The 23,311-nt window shown below is 37.7% G+C and overlaps 1 pseudogene; it reads right to left on the bottom strand.

Moving 5' to 3' along the window:
- Positions 1-21,192, bottom strand: part of LOC136309343 (apoptosis regulator BAX pseudogene) — a 109,078-nt pseudogene extending 87,886 nt beyond the window's left edge.
- Positions 21,193-23,311: the final 2,119 nt, after the last annotated feature.

Below are 23,311 nucleotides of genomic sequence, written 5' to 3'. Positions count from 1 at the left end.
TGAGGTCGGTTGGCAACGGGGGAAGATCACATGAGGAACCACCCAGGCCCATGACCTCCAAAAGAAATGGCCCAGGAGCATTTTGAAAAAAACAACTGTCAGCCAATGAAATTTTGCCACAACCTATCACCCCACCACCACCCTACCAACGCTATAAATTATCTCGAGGCGGGGGAAGCTATGCGACTTCCCTGGCCCCTGTCTTGCAGACCAATGAACCTCACCTCCGAGCACTCTAAATAAAGCTTTTTCTTGTCCACACTTTGTGGCTACATCCTTCTTTCTTCCTCAGCGGAAAATACCTTACAGATGTATTTTTAGGCTCATGCATATGTTTCAAGTATTTTGACCTTTCCAAAAAAAAAAAAAAAAAGGACATACTGCCAGTTAAATATAAAAAGAAGAGAGATAGAAGGAAAGAAGGAAGGAAGAATACAAACTGATAGGATAATCGTGAAGGGGAATATAATCATGTTAGTGAATAGCAGAGTGCCATAATGTATATAAAAATTTAATTCTTTCTTTAAATAAACTCTTATTCTTCATATGAATCAGTTGACTTCTCTGATTCATGTAATCAGAATATGTTTTTCTCACATTCTATTAGCCATGTACAAATGAGAAGTATCCTTCAGCTTTCTTTTCCATCCCACATTATTTTATTAAAAGATTTTTGCATTTATCTTCAATCTTTAAATTTCCTTAAGCTTAAAGTCATTTTCTTGTTTTCTCTCTCTCTCTTTTTTTAATATCATAATGATGAGAATTGTAAGATTGTCTTCTAACTGATTGATGAGAGAATACTAAAAAACCCTAAAATGTTTTTGTATAAATGACTTTAATTTTTCAATATGCCAGTGGTAATACATAATTAAATACCCAATGACAGTTACTTAACAGTATAATTGCAAGTGAACATAACCTGAGTTTCTGCTTAAAATGGGGTTCCTGACATGCACCTCTTTCCTGAGAGAGCTAAGCCTTGAATTATGCATTATCTCAAAGAAATGTGATTTGTGGCAGACAGTGAGTTCAGCATCACTGATAAGTGAGATAGTACAAATAAAGAAGGGATTCATAGCTAAAATATAATGAATGTATACAATTTAATAGCAAACAACAACAAAATCAAACAAATAATTCAATTAAAAAGTTGGTAAAAGACCTGAGTAGGAATTTTTCTAAAGAAATGTGAAACACCAACCAGTACATTAAAAGATGCTCAAAATCACTGGTCATTAGGAAAATAAAAGTTTCAACCACAAAGAGTATCATATCACACCTGTTAGAATGACTATCATCAAAAAGATGAGAAACAGAAAATGCTGGCAAGAATGTGGAAGAACAGTATGGAGGATCCTCAAAAAATTAAGAATAGAACTTATGATCTGAAAATTTCAATTCTGGGAATCTATTCAAAGCAAACAAACACACTAACTTGGAAAGATATTTTTATCCCCATGTTCATAGTAGTGTTATCACAATAGTAAATAATGACATAGGATGAATGGATAAAGAAAATATCATATATAATGGAATATTATCTATCCATTAAAAATGAGAAAATCCTAGCATTTGCTTGAAGGTATTATGCTACATTATACCATGTTAAATAAGTTAAACAGTGAAAGATAAATAGTGTATGGTCTTACTTGTATATGAAATCTTAAAAAAAAACAAAAACAAACTCAAAGAAAAAAATCAGAGGCTGAGATAGGGGGGGAATTAGAGGAAGGGGGCCAAAAGGTACAAACTTCCATTTATAAAATACGTAAATCCTGGGAATGTAATGGACATGTTGACTCTAGCTAACAGTACTGTATGATAAATAGGAGAGTTAGAGTAATTCCTAAGGGTTCTCACCACAAAATTTTTTTTCTGCTTTAATTTATTTTTATTGTATTTATATGAGAAGGTGGTTATCAGCTAAACCTATTTTGATTTACATTTCACAATCTTACGTAAATTAAACCAGGCTCTGGCCAAGTAGCTCAGTTGGTTAGAGTGTCACCCTGATATACCAAGTTTGTGACTTCAGTCTCCAGTCAGGGCACAAAAAGAACCAACCAATGAATGTATGAATAGATAAAACAACAATTTAATCTTTCTCTCTCTAAAAAAGTAATAAATCAATAAAAATTATATGTAAATAAAACCATTATGCTGTTCACCTTAAACTTATATTGTGATGGAGGTCTATCATTTCTCAATAAAATTGGGAAAAGATGAGCAAGGAGAAGACACTCAGACAAGTGGTGAGAAATAGACTATTGATAGTAGTTAACTGGGCAGAGAGTGTGATGGAGCCGAAGGAAGAAGCTGGGGAGAAGCAACTTAGATACACCCAGGAAGGGAGTAGATAATAGTTGACGCAGGGTTCAAGTTAGAATTAGTGCTCCTGGATTATTCAATAGACAGTCTAGGCAAAAGTTGAGGTGTGGAAAGGCATATAATCAGGATTTTATTGAACTTCCTTTGTTTCTTTTTGTTGTTGTTGTTGTTGTTGTTTTTGTATTTTTCTGAAGCTGGAAACGGGGAGAGACAGTCAGACAGACTCCCGCATGCGCCCGACCAGGATCCACCTGGCACGCCCACCAGGGGCGACGCTCTGCCCACCAGGGGGGTGATGCTCTGCCCCTCCCGGGCGTCGCTTTGCCGCGACCAGAGCCACTCTAGCGCCTGGGGCAGAGGCCAAGGAGCCATCCCCAGCGCCCGGGCCATCTTTGCTCCAATGGAGCCTTGGCTGCGGGAGGGGAAGAGAGAGACAGAGAGGAAGGAGGGGGGGGAGTGCAGAAGCAAATGGGTGCTTCTCCTATGTGCCCTGGTCGGGAATCGAACCCGGGTCCCCTGCACACCAGGCCGACGCTCTACCGCTGAGCCAACCAGCCAGGGCCGAACTTCCTTTGTTTTTGAGTATTGTTTTTTATTTTGAATTACACATGCAAGAGGGCACCATGATCTTTTCACGACTCAAGTTCTCTAAAGCTTTTAACCTACTCCTAGTTAGAACTTTAGCACAAGATTTTAGAGCAAGGCTGTTGAAGGTCAATGAGGCTGAATTACTGAGGGGAAAAAAAGCAAATTTAATTACCACAGCAAAGTTCAAGATTTAGCTTACCTGAGATGAAGAAAGAAGTTGGACAGTCCAGTTACAGAAATTGGAGGGCCAGGGAACAAATTTCGTCCTTGCTAGACTTAACAAAGATTATATACATCAATGTCAAGATCTGTGATGAGTTTGAGAATTTACTGACTTGCTATCTAACTATTTAACATATCACAGTTTCATGGATGCTGGCAAAGATAAGAGGAGTCCTAGGTCAGAGACAAAGAATTTCATTACTCACAATAATAACAATCATAAACTTGTGCCAGTTCATTTGAGTCCCAGTTCCTACAGAATAACACTAACAGGGACAGATGATACCTGTTCACACAAAACGCTGAACTGTAGGCATGCAACTATGAATTTAGAAAAGCCCCAAACTGTCCATGAGCAGTAAGTACGCTGACCAGTGTTTAGGAGAGAGATGCTATCCATGTCTTCCAAGCTGTTCACTATACACACATAATTAGAAGACAGTCTGGAATAGAGCATGTCAGTGCCTTTGCTCAAAAGATGGGAAGAAACATTAGAGATATATGGAGAATTGATTTCCTGCCATCAACTAATTCAGGCCTTTGTTTTACTGTTTAAGTCAAGAAACTTGTGCTGTGAAGAGTTAAATTACCTTTCAGGGGAATATAGTCAATTAAAATAAGATTTTAGGTTAGACCTAGATGCTCAGGTTTCAAATCAGGTCAATAGCAAATCCCACTACATAACCTCCAATTTTCTCCCATGTAACTCCTATCAGCTGCATAAGATACATAATTTAAACTAATTGAAAAGTAGTGATGATTGATACTCATTGGTTTCTTCTGGTTCCAGACATATAGTATCAGTGATGCTGTTCTCTAGAGTATTTTGTGAGAAAGTATTCAGATTGGACCACTTCTTTTCTAATAGATTCAGAGACGTGTACAGATTTCTCCTCAGTAGAAGCACAGTTATTTATACAGTAATCACTATTTGTGTAGTAACATCGGGAATGTTACTTGGTCATACTATAGTGCCCAAGCAGATACCTTAGAGAAAAAGGCTCTGATATCAATGATGATGCAGTTGTCAGGTGGTGAGCATCTCTTAGAATTGCACAATCAAATACCCTTTGGCAGTTAACATCTCAAACACTGTATCTGTAAAAGGAGTATACCCATACTTCCCTCAAAGTGTTATTGTGAAAATCACATATGACAATGCTTTGTTTTCAAAAATCCACCAGAGACTGTGCTCTACTAACGATTGTGAGAAGTTGTGCACTTCATAAAAACTGTCCTTAACAATAATCATGGGAACAGTAAGCTGATATACGAGACAAAGTAGGTATTTTTTATAAGATAAAACTTCTGATTGTGTGAATTGCACAGAAAAATTTTAACCTAAACCAAACATATAAAAAAGCAAAACCAAGGTAGGAAGACGAGTTATAAAAAGTCATATTTTCACGCCCAAATTCATTTTTATGAAAAACAAGTTGCTTTCAAAATAAACAAGCTTTTGTTTTTATAAACTATAGGGCACATTTTATTAACTTGTTACTAACTGGCAATTTTCTCAAAATGTTGAATTTATAATGACTAAAGGTATTTAGTTCCTTTCATTAATATATCTATTATCTATTTTTCCCTTTATATATTTTCCAATTCTCTTATTGTTCAGTAAGTCAATGTACAAATGGAGTGTGTTTAAGAAATCAGAATATTTGTATGAACCAGGTTAAACATCTTCAAAGCCACAACTTGTATTTAGCTGCTAAATCAGCATAGGTAAGTGTTGGATGACAGGACAATCATGGTCTGAGTCTTAATTACAGGAGTTTGACAGAGATCCCTGAGCACCTCTGCCTCACCCTGTCTGCTGAGAGTTCATCATGTACATGCACAGAAGCATCTTAAAATCACCCCTGAACATTTGAAATATTAATTTAAGTATAGGTATAATATATAGCTGTCAGCAAGTGTAGATTTGATGGTAATTTTCTAGGGCATTGGAAAAAGTGACAGCCGTGAATAACAGAGTAATCTCTGATCTGGTTCTCATGAAGAATTTCTTCTTCTGGCTTTGGATGTATGTACTGTGCTGATCCAGGCCTCACAGCAGTCTACCAGTCACACTAATTCCTACTAAATCTTGGGAGAGAGCAGAGAATTCACACGTTCTCCATCTGCTTCCAATGTAAATCAGACTAAACTTTTTGTTAATCTATGTTCTGTAAGAGTTTCTTGTGAGAAAATCCACAGAAACACAGGAAATGATTCAAACCCAACGTGTGTTTGTGTGAGAGAGAGAGTGAGAAAAAGAGAATTGCATACTTGGTGGAGTTTTATAAGTCACCCAGGATTTTTGTGAGGAAACAACTTTTGTTCCATATGCTACCTGGAAAAGCATTCTACCTTTAATAAAAACCCTTTATCTCATGGTTATATCTGTAACTCATGAACAAATGTAACCCCCATGGGATACAGCTATAAATTCATTGCCTATTTGCTGCCTGTTATTCTTTTTTTGTCTTTTGCTCTCTCATAATTTAGGAGCATATATAACTAACTGTTCAGATTACTACAGCACCCTTAAGTATCCATGTCCACATGAGAATGAGCCTTTTCTTTGTAATTGCTAAATTCAACTTTCGTTCAAATAGGAGCAATAAAATTTGGACAGCAAAGATTCAGAATTCAGTATTCACTGAATAATGTGTTCCATCATTTTAATTACTTAATTAATTTTTTACAGAGACAGAGTGAGTCAGAGAGAAGGATAGACAAGGACAGACAGACAGGAACAGAGAGAGATGAGAAGCATCAGTCATTAGTTTTTCATTGCGTGTTGCAATGCCTTAGTTGTTCATTGATTGCTTTCTCATATGTGCCTTGACCGCAGGCCCCCAGCAGACTGAGCAACCCCTTGTTGGACCCAGCAACTTTGGGTTCAAGCTGGTGAGCTTCTGCTCAAACCAAATGAGCCCGTGCTCAAGCTGGCGACCTTGGGGTCTCGAACCTGGGTCCTCTGCATCCCAGTCCGACGCTCTATCCACTGCGCCACCGCCTGGTCAGGCTGTTCCATCATTTTGAAAATTGTCAACCACGCCGCAAATACAGGAAGAAGCAATAAAGAATGGAAACACAGTCAGCATGGGAAACTGAGAGCTTCACATCTTTCACTTTAGTATTTCCTACAGTAATTTATACCCTTCTGTCCTGAATTCTTAATTTTTCAGATCATCTCTCATACAAGATTCACTAGATAAGACCTTGCAGTAGTACATTGCCTTTTTCTTTATTTGTTGGATTTACTACTTTTCCTATATTAAGCTTCTGACCAATAGGCTACAGAATAAGAAGAAAATGATGGCTTTAGTTAATTATTGATATTATTTATGTGCTTCTCAAGTTTGTTTTTAGGAGTCGTAAACATAAACTCTGTATTAAATACATTTTCACGTTTCAAATGATTCTTGGCATTTATGTCATTCATTTTGTTTTTCTCCATGTTTATACTGTTTAATAAGTCAAAGAAGAAGTAGTGGGTGGTTAATAAGTTATTTACAGGAAAGTGAGACAAATAAGAATTAGTGAAAGACAATTAGCTGACATCAGTAGAGAGAACCTGACAAAACTTAACTACTCAAATAGTTTAAATAGTCATCAACCTATAGAATGTTATAGCTTATTATTCAATAAACATAGTTAATTCTGTACTCTACATGTTTTAAAACTCTCTAATGAAAACTTTTATGGAGAAATTTGAAGCTGTATTTTATCATCTACTATTTAGTTTTTTCAACTACATTTTGTGCAATAAATCTGATGTCTTAAGTAGCAGTTGGCTACAATGACTATATAATTTATCATCCAAACCAGGACACTGTTGAGAGTATGAAGGGATGCCATTAATATTATTCTGGAATAACTAGGGTGAAAACCAAACTGACCTGGGAAAACCACAACTACAGACATCCTAAGGATGTGCCAACTAATTAGAGGTATAAAAAAATAAACTTTCTTTGACCTTTGGCCTCTTATGGAAGAAATAACAAAAACGCAAAAGAAAATAGGGTCTGCAAACTAAGTAATATTATTAAAATCTTGACTCTTCCAAAATGTAAGTGACATTTGGAAGTTGAGTGACATTGCTCAAATTATCTTTGTTTTCATTCTCATTTTGACCTACAGTATTTTGTACATATTACATTGTATCGGGATCATTTAATACACTAGATTATGATCCCTTAGAGCAGTGCTGTCCAATATATTAGCCACTAGCTAGCTTCATGTGGATTTCTTTCCTACACGTGACTTTTAAAATATAAATTTGAAATAATTAATAGTAAATAAAATTTAGTTCTTTAGTCTCACTAGCCACATTCAATGTTGAATAGTCACGTGTAGCTAATGACTACTATATTAGCCAGTGCAGGTTAGATTTCTATCATTGCATGAAGTTCTATTGCCAATCCTGTGAGGGTCAGAATCGTAGTTAGTCCTTGTCTAGACATCTTTAAATCCTCTGAAATGATGGACGTTCCTTCACTTTAGCATTCTTGGATCCATTCCCTCTTCAGCAGTCAGAAAATTCTCTCAGGAGTCAAACTTTGTAAGTTCACTCACCTAATAAAATTATTTAATGGTGTCTTTTGTCTGTACCACTCCCTCTGTGGTTCAGTTCTTCTGCTCCTCCCAACTTTTAATGAAACCAGGTCTCCTTCTGCTTCCTGCTTCTAGCCCCACTGACCTTGTTCTGTCCCTTCAACTTGCAAAACTTTCTGCCTTCGTGGGTCCTGAGCCTAGCTTGATTTCACTGCCTTGTATTCTCTTCTCTCTGACACTCACTGCACTTATGCTCCTACAGATTGCTCAAGTATTACTTCCTAGGGGAATCTCCCCAAACCTCATTGATTAAACCTCCCCTGATAACTCTTAAACATCAAATAGTAATAATCCATTAGTTAATGTTTATTTGTCTTTATTTGAATGGCCTCAACAGTTGCTTCCACAAAATGGGTATTTATGGAAGAAAAAAATGACCTGAGGCCTTGCGTGGGCTCTACCAGTATCACTCTAAAAACGGTATAGGACTTGTTTAAGAAAGGCAAATCGATGGGAATACTGCTATTGATCTCTGAAGGTCATCAATTTTCCTCTATTGCTTCATGTCGTTTCTGTATTATTTGAACTAGCATTCATTAACAGCAGAATTATTTATGTAAATATGAACTGGAAACCTGAGTTCTGACTTCAAAAATTTTAATAGTTAATATAAAAAACAAATTATTAATTTATACTACGTGCTGTAAGAAATTGTTGTGAAATGTCTACTGTCTGATAGTTAAATACAGTTCTAGCCTCAGGACACCAAGTCCTTTTTGGGTTATTTGATCTGCTACCAAAAGAGAACATCCCACTGTTTCCCCCTCAGGCCTTCTGTCAGGCCAGCATGTTCATATACTTGTCATTTTTTTACTCTACAGTTAATATTTAAAAGCAATTATAGATTAAATTTCTGTGGTTAATAGTGTTCAGCTTCATTATTATATATCGTATTTACAGATGACTTTTTTTTTAACCAGACTTTGATGATCAACTTACTGACTTATTAAATTATGTCAAACAGTTGCCAATCAAGTTCTAGTCATCAAAGAGGATAAGTGGAAGAAAAGGTGTAAATTTCATGGAAAATGCCTTGTTAAAAATATATATCCACACCTTCTTTAGAACAAAGACATATTAAATTGTAAAAATGAAAGTTTAATATCACTAAACAAGTAATACCTACTTAGATATATTTATAATGTAAAGGTTTCCGTTGGGCATTATGTTTTTCTGTCTAATGCTTAATAACATTTTTAGTAATAAATACTTTCACTCTGACATAAATAGGCAGAATCCCTAAATGCATGTACATGGTACTGAGACCTCTTTACTGTAAATAAGCAGCCTTCTCTCTTTGTTTTCTCTTTCACTGTCCTGCTGCCTCCTTATTAATGCTCTAGGTTTAATATTTTGCATAAATAAGAAGAAGGCTTGCTTTGTTTCTCTCTTTGGTGTCATTGGCAGCTAGTGTAATCTTAAGAGTCTCTCTGGGTCTTACAAAATGAATAATAATGATATGGCTTCCATTTATTGAAAACCTACTAAGTACTTTGGATACACTTTCAAAAAAACATTATGCAGGTATATTCCATTATTTCTCTTTTAGAAGAGGCTACTGAGTTTTCCAGAGCTTGAATTAAGTCACATTTTATGGTTATGGACAAAGGCAAGATTGGCACCTAGATAATCCTGATTCTAGTTCCACACTCTCAGATTCTAGCTACAGTGCCCAGTACGTTGTGCTACTTAGTCTCACTATATTCGGGTAAGAACAATGCAGCTTCTACTAGTCCTACACTGTGTCTGTTTTTGATTGTGCTTAAGATATTTCATCATACAACTATTGTTAAAAAGATTTAGTAGGGCCACACTCCTGAGACTTGATAAATTGTGAGTCACCAACAAAACCTTGGGGTCAACACTCTGCTTCATTATCTCTGTGCTATGACAATGAACTTTAGTATAGAGAATGGTTAATAGCACAGGGGGGTCAGATGTCCTAGGTTTGAATTGTAGATCTACTTCTTACTTTCAAAACCTTGGAGATATATTCTGCCTTGATTATTCCTTTTATAGAATGAGGATAGTAATTTTACATTCCTTCTAACATTGTATTAAAGTTTAAATGTACATTTTTTAAAAGAGGACAAGATAATACTTATCTAAGATACATTCTACCATTACTATTACTGTTAATGGTTTTATAAAAAATTCTGATAATTGTTCTTTAAAAAGAAAATAACAACTTGATTGATATCCAAAATAAAGTAAAGAATGATAACATAATATTTTTCTTGCATCCATACTAAATGACAGAAACTATGTTGGCATTTAAATATAAGAAAACCATGACTTACAATAAGTAATTTTTAGTAACTGGATATGAAGCTGGTCTGTTTCTGAACTTACAGGGGCTTGCTGACAATGAACTCCAGGGTGAGATGAAGAGTTCTATCAAGTATGTTAAATATAGTTTCCTAATTCTTCGCCAATTCCACAGTTTGAGTCAGTTGTTTCAAAGTAAGGCCTGACCATCTGTATTTTAACAACTCCCTACATGATTTTCACTATACCCAGGCTTGAGAACTCTTAGGTTTATTAACTACTCCAAGGAGCTCAATTAACAGAAGGAGGCAGGTGGCAGAAAGAATAAGCCAAGCAGAGGCCTGGAGCCATAGATACTTTCAGGTGAGAGACAAACTGGGCAAGTGAGAAAGGATAAGCATGGAAGTCTAGTTAGCATATCTCTGGGCCAATGTGAAGATCCACTGTCCCTGCGTTGTGCAAGGAGAAAAGCAAAGAAGGCTTTGCTTCTGAGCAGGAGACTGGCCACCATGGAGTCAAAGCCCTCTGCATGGGAAAATGTCATTTCCCTAACTAGCATGATCCCTTCAGAAAGAAAAAAAATTATACACACACACACACACACACACACACGCACACACGCACACACACACACACACAGTGTGTCCATAAAGCACTTTTGACTGGTTACAGGAAAGCAACAAAAGATGATAGAAATGTGAAATCTGCACCAAATAAAAGGAAAACTCTCCCAGTTTCATACCTATTCAGTGCAGTTCAATGTGGGCTCACGCACAGATTTTTTAGGCTCCTTAGGTAGCTACCCCATACAGCCTCTATAGCAGCGGTTCTCAACCTGTAGGTCGCGACCCTGGTGGGGGTCGAACGACCAAAACACAGGGGTCGCCTAAAGCCATTGGAAAATACATATTTATTATACAATACATTTTTAAATAAAATATTATTTCTGATGGCTTTAGGCGACCCCTGTGTTTTGGTTGTTCGACCCCCGCTGGGTCGCGACCCACAGGTTGAGAACCGCTGCTCTACAGACTCATCCCTGACTGATGGCCTACCAGAACGGGGTTTTCCACCAAACTGCCGGTTTCCTTCAATTGCTTATCCCACTGAGTAATGTTACTCCTATGTGGTGGTGCTTCATTATAAACGTGCCGATATTCACGTTGCACTTTGGTCATGGATTTGAATTTAGCAAGCCACAGAACACACTGAACTTTCCTCTGTACCATCCACATCTCGACTGTCATGGCCGTGGGCTGCTCTGTTGTATACAAGGTGTTACGTCATCATCTGCGCACGCGCACATGCTGCCACTCATCCAACAGAAACTGGGAGGGTTTTTCTTTTATTTGTTGCAGATTTCACATTTCTATTATCTTTTGTTGCTTTCCTGTGACTGGTCAAAAGTGCACCATGACTTTACGGACACACTGTATATATATCTCCAATTTAAACAATTTGCTTGGCAAAACACTTTAAATCAGTTTAAGTCATATTCAGTGATTCTCAAAGCAAGAGACAGAACATTAATTTTGGACTTACCAGGAGCATTCAGAGAAAAGCTGATTTATGGCATCTATGGGAAATTGTTAAGAACAAACAAATGGCAACAAAAAATACCCCCACCCCCAAATAAAACAGAACGATGAAAACTCACATTTTCCTCTAATGGCCAGTCTCTTGAACTTTCCTCTTTTTATTATCAGACTGATAGAACTCAATAATCAATAGAAGCTCAGAAATAATCATAAGTAAGAGTATTTTCTGCAGTAAGAATGGTGGCCCAACCAGAATAGGTATCTCTGTCCCTATCCTTACATCCAGACATTTTTAGTTAAAACAAAGACATTCTTCCTGAGGCTAACATGCTGTACTTCTGCGTTCTTGCCTAAATTTTTCTTCAGCAAAAAGAGACAAATTGCAAATGTGGTTTAAGTAAAACTTGCCTATTTATATTCCACAAAGCCAATTGTCTCTCACTAATTCATCTTTATGCTTAAATTCATTTTTGAATATTTGTTTTTTTTCATTGGCACTTGAAGACACACTTTGTACCTCTTAACTTGTGATCCCAAATCAGCAGTGTTGTCCTCTGTGTTTCCTCACCTCTGTCCTTGATGTGTGCTTTTGGGTAACTCCTTTGTTTTAAACAGGGAGCTGCTCCCGCTTTTTCTGCTCACCATTTGTGAATGTGTGCATCTGACCAGCTGGCACAAAACTGTCTGCCTTTTCCGTATGCATTAAACATTATGATATTTTATCCTCTGACCCACTTTGTCCTTTCGCCACTACTTGACACCATCTCTGCACATCCAGTCTGATGCTTAAGGGCGCTCAAGATTCATAAAGGCATCTCGTGCTTGGGTACCTTATTTATTTACAACGTGCTTTCAGCATGTCCATATAAAATAGGCAAATAGCTCACTCCAGAAACACTTCTCATAATTTCACTTCACCTCTGTGTCCCTGTCTGTACTCGGTGGATGTCTATCGTTTTCTCGTTTGGCCTCTCTCCTGGCTGCGGGTCTCTAAGTGAAATATGCAGTTTGGCTCTGCTGCCACCCTTCTAGCTGTAAAAATTCACACATCTGCTAGTTAGTCTCTCTCTGTTGGCCTTTGACAAAGAAATACTTTGTAGAAAGTGGATTTTCTAATAGAGATGTGCCAGGGTATTTTTTTTTAGTAACAGTTAAAAAAAATTGTCTTCTGATTGCATTTTCTTAGCAAATCATATGCTTCTCTATTTCTAAACTTTTCTAAAAGATTCAATGAAAGAATCATTTTGAATGTATAAGGGACTTTATACAAGTACTCAAGTTTTAAGAATCTATGAATTATTTCAACTGATTATGATTTAAACTGTTTTGAGGTTAGCAGAGATTCTTACATCTATTTTGGGACAAAAGACCTAAGGACATTATCTCTTCTTTATTAAAGAGACAGTTAAGTGTTTGTTCAAAACCACATAGTTAGCAAATTGTGGAGCAACAACCAGTAGCCAGGTGTTCTTACTCCTGACCAAAAAGACCAAAGGTCCAAGGTGCCCAGGTACAACAGACTCTGCTTGCACCATTTCCCCACATACTGCACAAGAATTGGGAAAGACGCATCCTTGAGGTTCCTTCCCACTGCCGCACCCACCTTCAGATCTCACTATGCCCTTGCACTTGTTTCTGATGTAGGTCCTAACAGGATAAATAGTAATATTGGAGCTGGGCTTTGAAGCATAAGTAAGAGTTCACTAGATGTTAAAAGAAGGAAAGATTATTCTTTTTTTTTAATACATTTTTATTAATGTTAATGGGATGACATTAATAAATCAGGGTACATATATTCAAAGAAAACATGTCTAGGTTATCTTGTCATTAAATTATGTTGCATACCCCTCGCCCAGAGTCAGATTGTCCTCCATCACCCTCTATCTAGTTTTCTCTGTGCCCCTCCCCCTCCCCCTAACTCTCTCCCTCCTTCCCTCCTGCGTCCTCCCTCCCCCCACCCCTGGTAACCACCACACTTTTGTCCATGTCTCTTAGTCTCGTTTTTATGTTCCACCAATGTATGGAATCATGTATAATAGTTCTTGTTTTTTTCTGATTTATTTATTTCACTCCGTATAATGTTCTCAAGATCCCACCATTTTGCTGTAAATGATCGGATGTCATCATTTCTTATGGCTGAGTAGTATTCCATAGTGTATATGTGCCACATCTTCTTTATCCAGTCTTCTATTGAAGGACTTTTTGGTTGTTTCCATGTCTTGGCCACTGTGAACAGTGCTGCAATGAACATGGGGAAGCAGAGGTGACAAGAAATACCAAAGCACCGCTAGGAGAGGCATTATGAAACATGGTTATACTTTCAAATCTAAACTCCATAAACAGTAGGATTCTGCCTAAACCAGAAACTCAATTGCTAACTTCTGAAAATTTACATGTGCAATATTTTAGCCACAGAGGGACAGAGGGATTCAGTCTGTGATTCTTCTTATGCATTATTGGGAATGGGAACAGCTGAAAGCATGGATAGCAAATTTTTAAGCAATGCTTTTAGTCCTTTGTTTGGAAAATATCAAAGTAAGTTATTTGTTATACAATATGCTAAATCTCCTGATTTTAGAAAGTTTTATAAATTATGAAGAAATTTACATAAATAATGTCACCAAGCCTTCCAATAAATCTATGAGTAATAGTACTATTATTATTTACTTTGGAGGTTTGGACAAAACAAAATTTGAAAATTTGAGATATTAATGATTTGCTTAAAATCATGTAAGTAATTTATCCCAGCACTGCTCCTAGAAAATAGGTATTTGGACTTCGTGTAGTGTTGTGAAAAACAAGCCAATTTAAAATATTTTTTGGAGATAAAACATAAACCAAAAATTATTATCTAAAGAAACCAGGTACAGCAGAAGTGTAAGGTCACTGTTTTTACCAACCCAAAACTGTTTATTTCACACATATGAACATTTGCCGGAACTCTTCTAATGTTATTTTTTGTAGGTACCTTTCTGCTTCTGCTTCTGGAGACCTAATGACACCTTATCTGATTTTCTGTCCACTGAATGCTGTCTGCTGACTGCAGACGACCCAGGATATTATTTCTGTCCCACTGAAATGCAAATCTTCATATGTCTTCTTGGACCATGATTCTATATACTGTCTGAGGCCTTACTTTGACAAGGTGACTATACATCCTGATTTGTCTGAGGAAATCAGGAATAATGACTGTTGCTTTAGCATACCTTAAAATGATACCTCTTTTCACTTTTTAATGTGTTAACAATTCTTCAAAACGCATATAGTCAACCTATTCCACATAATCAGATAAATTAGTTTGTGCTCTGATGCAAAAATTATAACCATCATAAAGCAGATATTAACAATGTTTATCCTAGTTACAGTTATAAATGAATAGCTTTAAAAATTAGAATAGCTCCTGCAATTTTCAATAAAAAATTCAGTTCTCAGTTGAAACACTTTCTTCACTTGGCTTCTGAGAAATAGCACTCAACGTATTTTCCATTACTGTACTTACTGAGCAGTCTTAGCTTTCTTGCTGGACAGTCCTCATATTTCTATTAAAATATGGGACTGGTTGCCCTACAGAGCAGTCCTTGAAGTTTTCCTCTGTCTATATAGATTCTTAACATGATGTTACTCAATCCTGTGAGTTTATAACAACCTTATAAAAGCAACTGCCGGATTTCAATTTTTTTTTTTATAGAGACAGAGTGAGTCAGAGAGAGGGATAGACAGGGACAGACAGACAGGAACGGAGAGAGATAAGAAGCATCAATCATTAGTTTTTCATTGCACGTTGCAACACTTTAGTTGTTCATTGATTGCTTTCTCATATGTGCCTTGACCGCGGGCCTTCAGCAGACCGAGTAACCCCTTGCTGGAGCCAGTGCCCTTGGGTTCAAGCTAGTGGGCTTTTTGCTCAAACTAGTTGAGCCCGTGCTCAAGTTGGTGACCTCAGGGTCTCAAACCTGGGTCCTCTGCATCCCAGTCCAATGCTCTATCCACTGCGCCACCTCCTGGTCAGGCATGGATTTCATATTTTTAGACCCAATTGCCTATATCTCAAATTTCATTAATATATTTATTTATTTATTTATTCCCTCATACAACAAACATTTTTTAGCTGAAAATAATTTCAGGGCCCTGCTTTATGTGCTATGCCATAATGTGAATGCAAAATGAATAAGGCAGTCATTACACATGTGGCATTTGCATTCTAGGGAATTAGCAGGGGTCTTAAATATGTCCAGAACCAGAACCCTTGATTTCCTAAACACACACCCGCACATGCACACATGTGCATGTATGCAAGAACCCACATGTTCATCAACACAAAGCTACATCTCCCCAAGATCTCCCTAATTCAAGATATAGCTTCACAATTTACCCAGTTGCTCAAGCCAAGAATAATAGAGTTATTTCTGACTACTCTCCTTTTCTTATACTCAAAATTTTGTCAGCTTTACACTTAAAATATATTCTGAATCTTAACACTTACTATTATATTTCTCTTTGCCTCTCTAGACCAAGCTACAACCATCGAAGGCTTGGCATTTTAAAATAGCCTTTTTATTGTCTTCCTTACTGTCACTGACATGTGTTACAATTTATTCTTCACATAGCAACCCTAATTATCTTATTAAGCAAGAGCCAGATTCCTTCACCACTCAAATCTCTCCAAGAATTTTTCATAAAACCTAGAATAAAATACGACACCTTTCCCATGCTTATAGCACCCTATGTGACACAGCCATGACCTCCATAATCTCACTTACTATTCATGCCCTTTCTTACTTCTCTCCAGCTACAGCGCCTTCCTGACTCTTCTCTGAACACATCAAACCTACTCCCGCCTTCAGCCAATACATTTAGTACTTCCTGACCTAAAATGCTCACCCCTTAGATATATGCATGATTCCTGGTTTTGCTTAATTCAGGTCATTATGGAAGTTAGCTCCACGGAGAGGCCTTCACTGATTACGTGGCCCAAAAAACTTCTCACTCTCTTATCCTATCTCTATTCCCATATCCTGTTTAGCCTTTGTTCCTAAACTATCATAAGTATACATCTATATGTTTTGTATTAGTCTTCTCACACTTTGCTGGAATGATGCCATCAGAATGAAACTATAGTAGTCACTGCTTTATCCCAAACCCTGAAAAAGTATAGACCATGCTATAAGAGTATCAACTAAGATCTGATGGATGAGCAAATGAATTAACTGAAGTAATCTTAATAACCTCTGCCACCCAGGACTTTATACATTTGTGGCTCTGACATAAAATAAAACCCTAAGCTTGATGACAAACATGATAAACAATATCAAAATGTCCTTCAACACTTCCTTTCTTGTCTTGAATGATAAGGAATGGCAGGGTTTTATATTTTGTTTGTTTGTTTGTTTTTGTATGGAAGCTATATAACATTATGACTTCAAATTCTGTGACCTGGTGAACTTACCTGCTCTTTCTCTCCTTTAATTTCCTCCTAAGTTTAACCTGCCTCATTGAGCCATTGTGACAAATGCATTATATAATGTCCATAATATGCTTAGAACAGTGCTTGGCACATTGTAATTGTATACTATACTTCTTTCATTCTTTCATTTTTATAGTCACTCTTTATGGTATTTAGCGAGTAATATACCAGAATTTGCTATATCTTCCTGCCCCTTTTACCAATCTTTGGAGACACTTGCTAGATGAGACAGAATGGTTTACTGGTAGATAGTATCACCTACTCAAATGCCATGTGACTGTTTTATATGGAGAACTAATGTGTGGGCACTGCTCTAATCCTGTGAGTGTTGGGCACAGTGTGGCTTTAATCCTGAATGATCTCCAATCCTCTTGCCTCCAGTGGAAATGAGACAGTGCTAAGAGCTAGCTTACTGTTAAGTGCTCTGTGAGTCCCTGATGAATCCAATTAGATTAGTGACAGTCTTCTTCTGCCTCCAGATATACAAACAGATGCAGAAAGGCTCACCATGCAAAGATTTTTGGCTTTATCCTCTTATTAATCTCTTTCGATTCCCTTTGTCATTTTCCCCTTCACCTTTTAGCTTTGGAGGCCTGAAATTGCCACATCAGCTGCTTTGGAGCAGGTGGATTAGTGGTGGTTTTATGGAGCATGTGGATAATGGTGTTTTTATTTGGGAGATGTTTTGATTTGTCTAAAAGAGAGATTGCTGCTGCTTTTACTACAGCTGCTCCTCTTCTCTGTTTACCTTCAGACACCTCAGGAGGAAACAGTAGGGAGTAATAATAAATTATTCTTTTCATCTCGAACAGCAAAATTTTATCACAAACTAGCTGAACTCCATCTCTCCCATCCCATCTGGTTAAATATAAGTAAATAAATAAAATAAAAGCTTAATGAAATCAGGTGAGTATTTTAATGACATAAGAGATGTAATTTTTAGTCAGAGTTTTCACAGCTTTCACATTCCATCATTTGGAATGAAGCCATCATTTGCTTCTCTTGTTAATATAGTGATAACAGTGGTAGTAAGAATAAAAATAAGAGATTACACAGAACAAGTGAGGACTTCCAATGCTCATGCTGGTACTAAGGCCAGAACTGGGCAAGATGCTGAATCGCCCTATTCAACTCCGTCCCCCTGCTTGGAGGAGAAGAGTCAACATACAGAGCTCAGCTTATCTTTCATTCTACACATTTCTGACCAGAAGGCTAGCGGACAGTGACAACTCCAGGAAGGGCTATGTTAGAGAAAGCGATAAAGATTTTGGGGGCCTAATTTTTATGCACAATATCAAGATCCCAAACCATTGTCTCCTCAGTAATAGGGAGCTAAAACATCACAATGACAGACTGAAATTAAGTTTGGTTCACCAGACCAAGAGCTCCTCGTCGAACAACGTTATGTCTTTTATTTCTGTATCATCATAATGCCAACATAATGCCACTCTGATAAATCAACAGCATTATATCTTCCCACAACCATGTTTGTGTTATATGATTTTGCCATACTGAACAATCTTAATCCATAATCTTTAATACATGCAGTTATTTTCACATTTTTAACATTCCCAATATAAATCTCAGTTGGTGATATAATTATTTTCATTTTATATTGATGTACAAAATACGATACATTTTATATTTATATCAGTCTAGATTTAATTGATAAGATAGTATTTTAATCCCCGACTTTAAATTCTGGCCCTTTACATATAAGGTGGGCAAACACATAGACTATCTACCTTTCTGGGGCAATGTCTTTTAGTTTTTCATTTTCCAGATTCATAGAACATATATGTATTTCTTAATACAATGTTTTCAGCTAATGTAAAACAAAATATGTATTTATGTCCCCAAAGTTCAATGAAGCATTATTTACCAAAATGACTTGCCAGAAAATTCTTGAGTTATAATCCAAACACAAATGCTGGAATGCCTGAGACACTTTTATACAAACTGAGAAGTGTGCCAGATGTCACAAAGACTGCATGTTCCTTGGAGACTGGTGCCAGTGAGAGATGTAGCATGGTGTCTTCACAGTGTGAACAGTTCCATGTCACTGTATGCTTGTCCCAAATGGGATTCCATAGTGGCTTTCATACTCACCCCTTTTTCTCGTACTGATTTTTGTGATAGTATTGAAGAATGTCAGGAAGAAATAAAGGGATTAAGAAAAAAGCTAAAAAATAAATATTACTGCATATATTACACATGTTAACAACCATGTTAAAACCATGTTAATTGGGAGCCCTGGCTGGTTGGCTCAGCATTAGAGCATCGGCCTGGCGTGCAGGAGTCTCGGGTTCAATTCCCAGCCAGGGCACACAGGAGAAGTGCCCATCTGCTTCTCCACCTCTCCCCCTCTCCTTCCTCTCTGTCTCTCCCTTCCCCTCCCACAGCCGAGGCTCCATTGGAGCAAAGATGGCCTGGGCACTGAGGATGGCTCTGTGGCCTCTGCCTCAGGCACTAGAATGGCTCTGGATGCAACAGAGCGACGCCCCAGAGGGGCAGAGCATCGCCCCCTGGTGGGCATGCCGGGTGGATCCCGATCGGGCGCATGTGGGAGTCTGTCTGACTGCCTCCCCGTTTCCAGCTTCGGAAAAATGAAAAACATAAAATAAAATAAAAATAAAAAACCATGTTAATTGGTGCTGAGATAAATTTCAACATTTTACAATGGAAAATTTTATGATGTAGTCATTTCACTGGGTTTTATTTATCCCGCAGAAAATGGCTTGAGAATTTTGGGACAAGATGTGGGTAGGTTCTTCAATATCCTGTTGATCTAGTATGGAGCCATACCTTTATATGAACATAGACAAGTGACTTTCTTTGGCCAATGGGACATTAGTAAGTGTATAGCAAGCATAGCCTAAAATGTGCTTTGTATTGTTCTTAGTTTTCTGCTGTATATTATGATGTTTTTGCATCTTAAAAATTTTGTAGCTAGGAAGAGACTAGCAGGTTCTTAGAGAGAGCACAAAGCTCAGCCTAGAGCATGCCTTTGATGTGCAAACTAAATCCAGAGCCCACCTCCTGTCTGGCCTATATATACCAAGAGGCAATATTATTCTGCCTTAATCATCCAGGATTAGGCACCAGGCAACTGGGGACCACTCCTATACGATATTCCCATTATGTTGTTTAACTTTTTGTGGTTGGTTACAGGTCAATCATAGTCTGCAAATATTAACATGAGAATTTACAGAAGTAAACAATTTGTAAGTTTTAAACTGCATACCATTCTGAGTAGCATGATGACATCTAATGCCCTTTCACTCAGTTCTGCCCAAGACATGAATCATCTCTGATTAGCCAAACCCCAGTCTACAGGTCAATATGTGTGAACAAGGAAGAAATGCTTATTTTTGTAAGCTATCAAGTTTTGGGGTGCAGTGTTATGCAGAATCATTGTGGAATAACATTTAATAATAAAAAAGAGGATGTTGGTTACAGATTTTGTCAGAGAACCTGATTTTTGTTATTAGAGTATATTGTAATTGTTCTATTTTATTGTTATTTTTGTTAATTACTAATTATGCCTAATTTATGAATTAAACTTTATCATAGGTGTGTATGTATAGGAAAAAACATAGTATATATTAGGTTAAGTACTATCCATGGTTTTAGGCATCCATTGGGGTTTTTGGAACATATCTCCCATGGATAAGAGGAGACTACTGTAGGTTAGAGCCATTCAAAATGTTCTTTTTTTTCTTTTTATTTATTTACTTTTTTATTTATTCATTTTCAGAGAGGAGAGGGAGAGACACAGAGAGAGAGAGAGAGAGAGAGAGAGAGAGAGAGAGAGAGAGAGGAGAGACAGAGAGAGAGAAGGGGGAGGAGCTGGAAGCATCAACTTCCATAGGTGCCTTGACCAGGCAAGCCCAGGGTTTCGAACCGGCGACCCCAGCATTTCCAGGTTGACGCTTTATCCACTGCGCCACCACAGGTCAGGCTCTTTTTTTAATCAAATGAGAGGCAGGGAGGTGGAGAGACAGACTCCCACATGCGTCCAGATTGGTGTCCACCTGACAACCACTGTCTGGGGTTGACGTTCTGCTCGTCTGGGGCTGCTGCTCTGTTGCTTGGAAACTGAGCTGTTAGTTCCTGAGGCGAGGCCATGGAGCCATCCTCAATTTCCAGGGCCAACTTGCTCATTTGAGCCATGGTTGTGGAAGGGGAAAAGAGAGAAAGAGAAAAAGAGAGAGAGAGAGGGCAGTAAGGATGGAGAAGCAGATGGTAACTTCTGTGTGCCTTGACCAAGAATCAAACCCAGGACAACCACACACTGGGCTGGCACTGTACTGCTGAGCGAACCGGCCAGGGCCATTTTATTTTATTTTATTTTATTTTATTTTATTTTATTTTATTTTATTTTATTTTATTTTATTTTATTTTATTTTATTTTATTTTATTTATTTACCATTCAAAATATTCAAAGTAGCCAATCCTAAACTGTTTACCTTACTTTAGCCTCAGTGTTCTTCTTGCTCTGCTGTTTGTGTCTTGACCACCCCCAGGCTCCCCACATTGCCCTACATGACACGCTGTGTCTCTCTTTCTAGGACCCGTGATGTAATAAACTTTTGTTTTCATGAGCCTCTCCTCTGTCTCCTCTTGTGGCCATACCTCACTGACCATCGCATTAAAGAAAACATAACAGCTTGTGTGGTTGGGCTTGGTGTCTCACGCCACTGCCTTTCTTTGTGAGAAGAGCGTGCCTCCAGGAGAGCTGATGTTCTATGAACAACGAGAGACCGTGGAGAAGTCTGGGACTCAGGGCACAGCTGAAACCAAGCCCTGTCCATTTCCTCCCTGACTAGCCAAACCCCAGTCTACAGATCGATATGTGTGAACAAGAAAGAAATGCTTATTTTTGTAAGCTAACAAGTTTGGGGGTGCAGTGTTATGCAGAATCATTGTGGAATAACATTTAATAATAAAAAAGAGGGTGTTGGTTACAGATTTTGTCAGAGAACCTGATTTTTGGAAAGAAATACTGATGTTAAGCAACAGACACACCAAAAAACTTTTTTTATCTTACTTTTTATTGACAGTTTATAGTCAGTATTATTTTGCATTAGTCTCAGGTATGCAGCATAGTGGTCAGACAGTCATATACTTAAACATAGAACATAAAGTGTTCTACCCAATATTCCCAGTACCCACCTGGCAACATGCAGTTATTTCAATATAATTAACTACAATCTTTTATTTGTATATTTATCTTCTAATCCCTTGACCTGGGCTAAATACCCTTTGTTTATACTTCCATGATACAGTCTTTTCTATATTTTAGCAAAAATCAAATGTTGATGTATATCTTTACCTAACCTATTGATCAGACCCTCATCTAACTGGAGGATAAGAACAATTTGTATTCCCAGCATTTAGCAGGATGCCTGACACATAATAGTATCTTAAAAATTATTTGCTAAATAGGCCCTGGCCGGTTGACTCAGCGGTAGAGCGTCGGCCTGGCGTGTGGGGGACCCAGGTTTGATTCCCGGCCAGGGCACATAGGAGAAGCGCCCATTTGCTTCTCCACCACCCCCCCCCCCCGCCTTCTTCCTCTCTGTCTCTCTCTTCCCCTCCCGCAGCCAAGGCTCCAATGGAGCAAAGATGGCCCGGATGCTGGGGATGGCCCCTTGGCCTCTGCCCCAGGCGCTAGAGTGGCTCTGGTCGCGGCAGAGCGACGCCCCGGAGGGGCAGAGCATCGCCCCCTGGTGGGCAGAGCTCTTCCCTGGAGGGTTTGCCGGGTGGATCCTGGTTGGGCGCATGCGGGAGTCTGTCTGACTGTCTCTCCCTGTTTCCAGCTTCAGAAAAATACAAAAAAAAATATTTGCTAAATTAAATTAATGATCTCATCTCAACTCTTGTCTCTAGGTAATATGTGATTTTGAACAAAATACTTTATTTTTATGGCTCAGAATCCCTCCTCCCATTTTTTTTTTAATAACTGAGAGGGTTGGTCAAAATTATCTCTAATATTTTGTTTCTGTAAACATATTTATATGCTAAATTAAAAAAAATTAATCATTTGTATAATCATAAAGTTCACAGAAGTTTATGTAAACTTTTATTATAAAATGATAAAATATAAAATAAAAATAGGATTCCCACAAAGATTAACATCCTTTAGCTAGCTGTATTTTCTTTCTTTAAAATATCTCCTTTTCTTATATTTATTTTTATAACTCAGCATGAATTTTTATATCATTAACACATGTCTGTATCTTACTTTTTATTTAAGATTATATCATGTTTTTATATTTAAGTAGAATAC

The sequence above is a fragment of the Saccopteryx bilineata genome, chromosome 6 (assembly GCF_036850765.1).
Source record: "Saccopteryx bilineata isolate mSacBil1 chromosome 6, mSacBil1_pri_phased_curated, whole genome shotgun sequence".
NCBI lineage: Eukaryota > Metazoa > Chordata > Mammalia > Chiroptera > Emballonuridae > Saccopteryx > Saccopteryx bilineata.
This window is presented reverse-complemented; position numbering and strand designations above follow the sequence as displayed.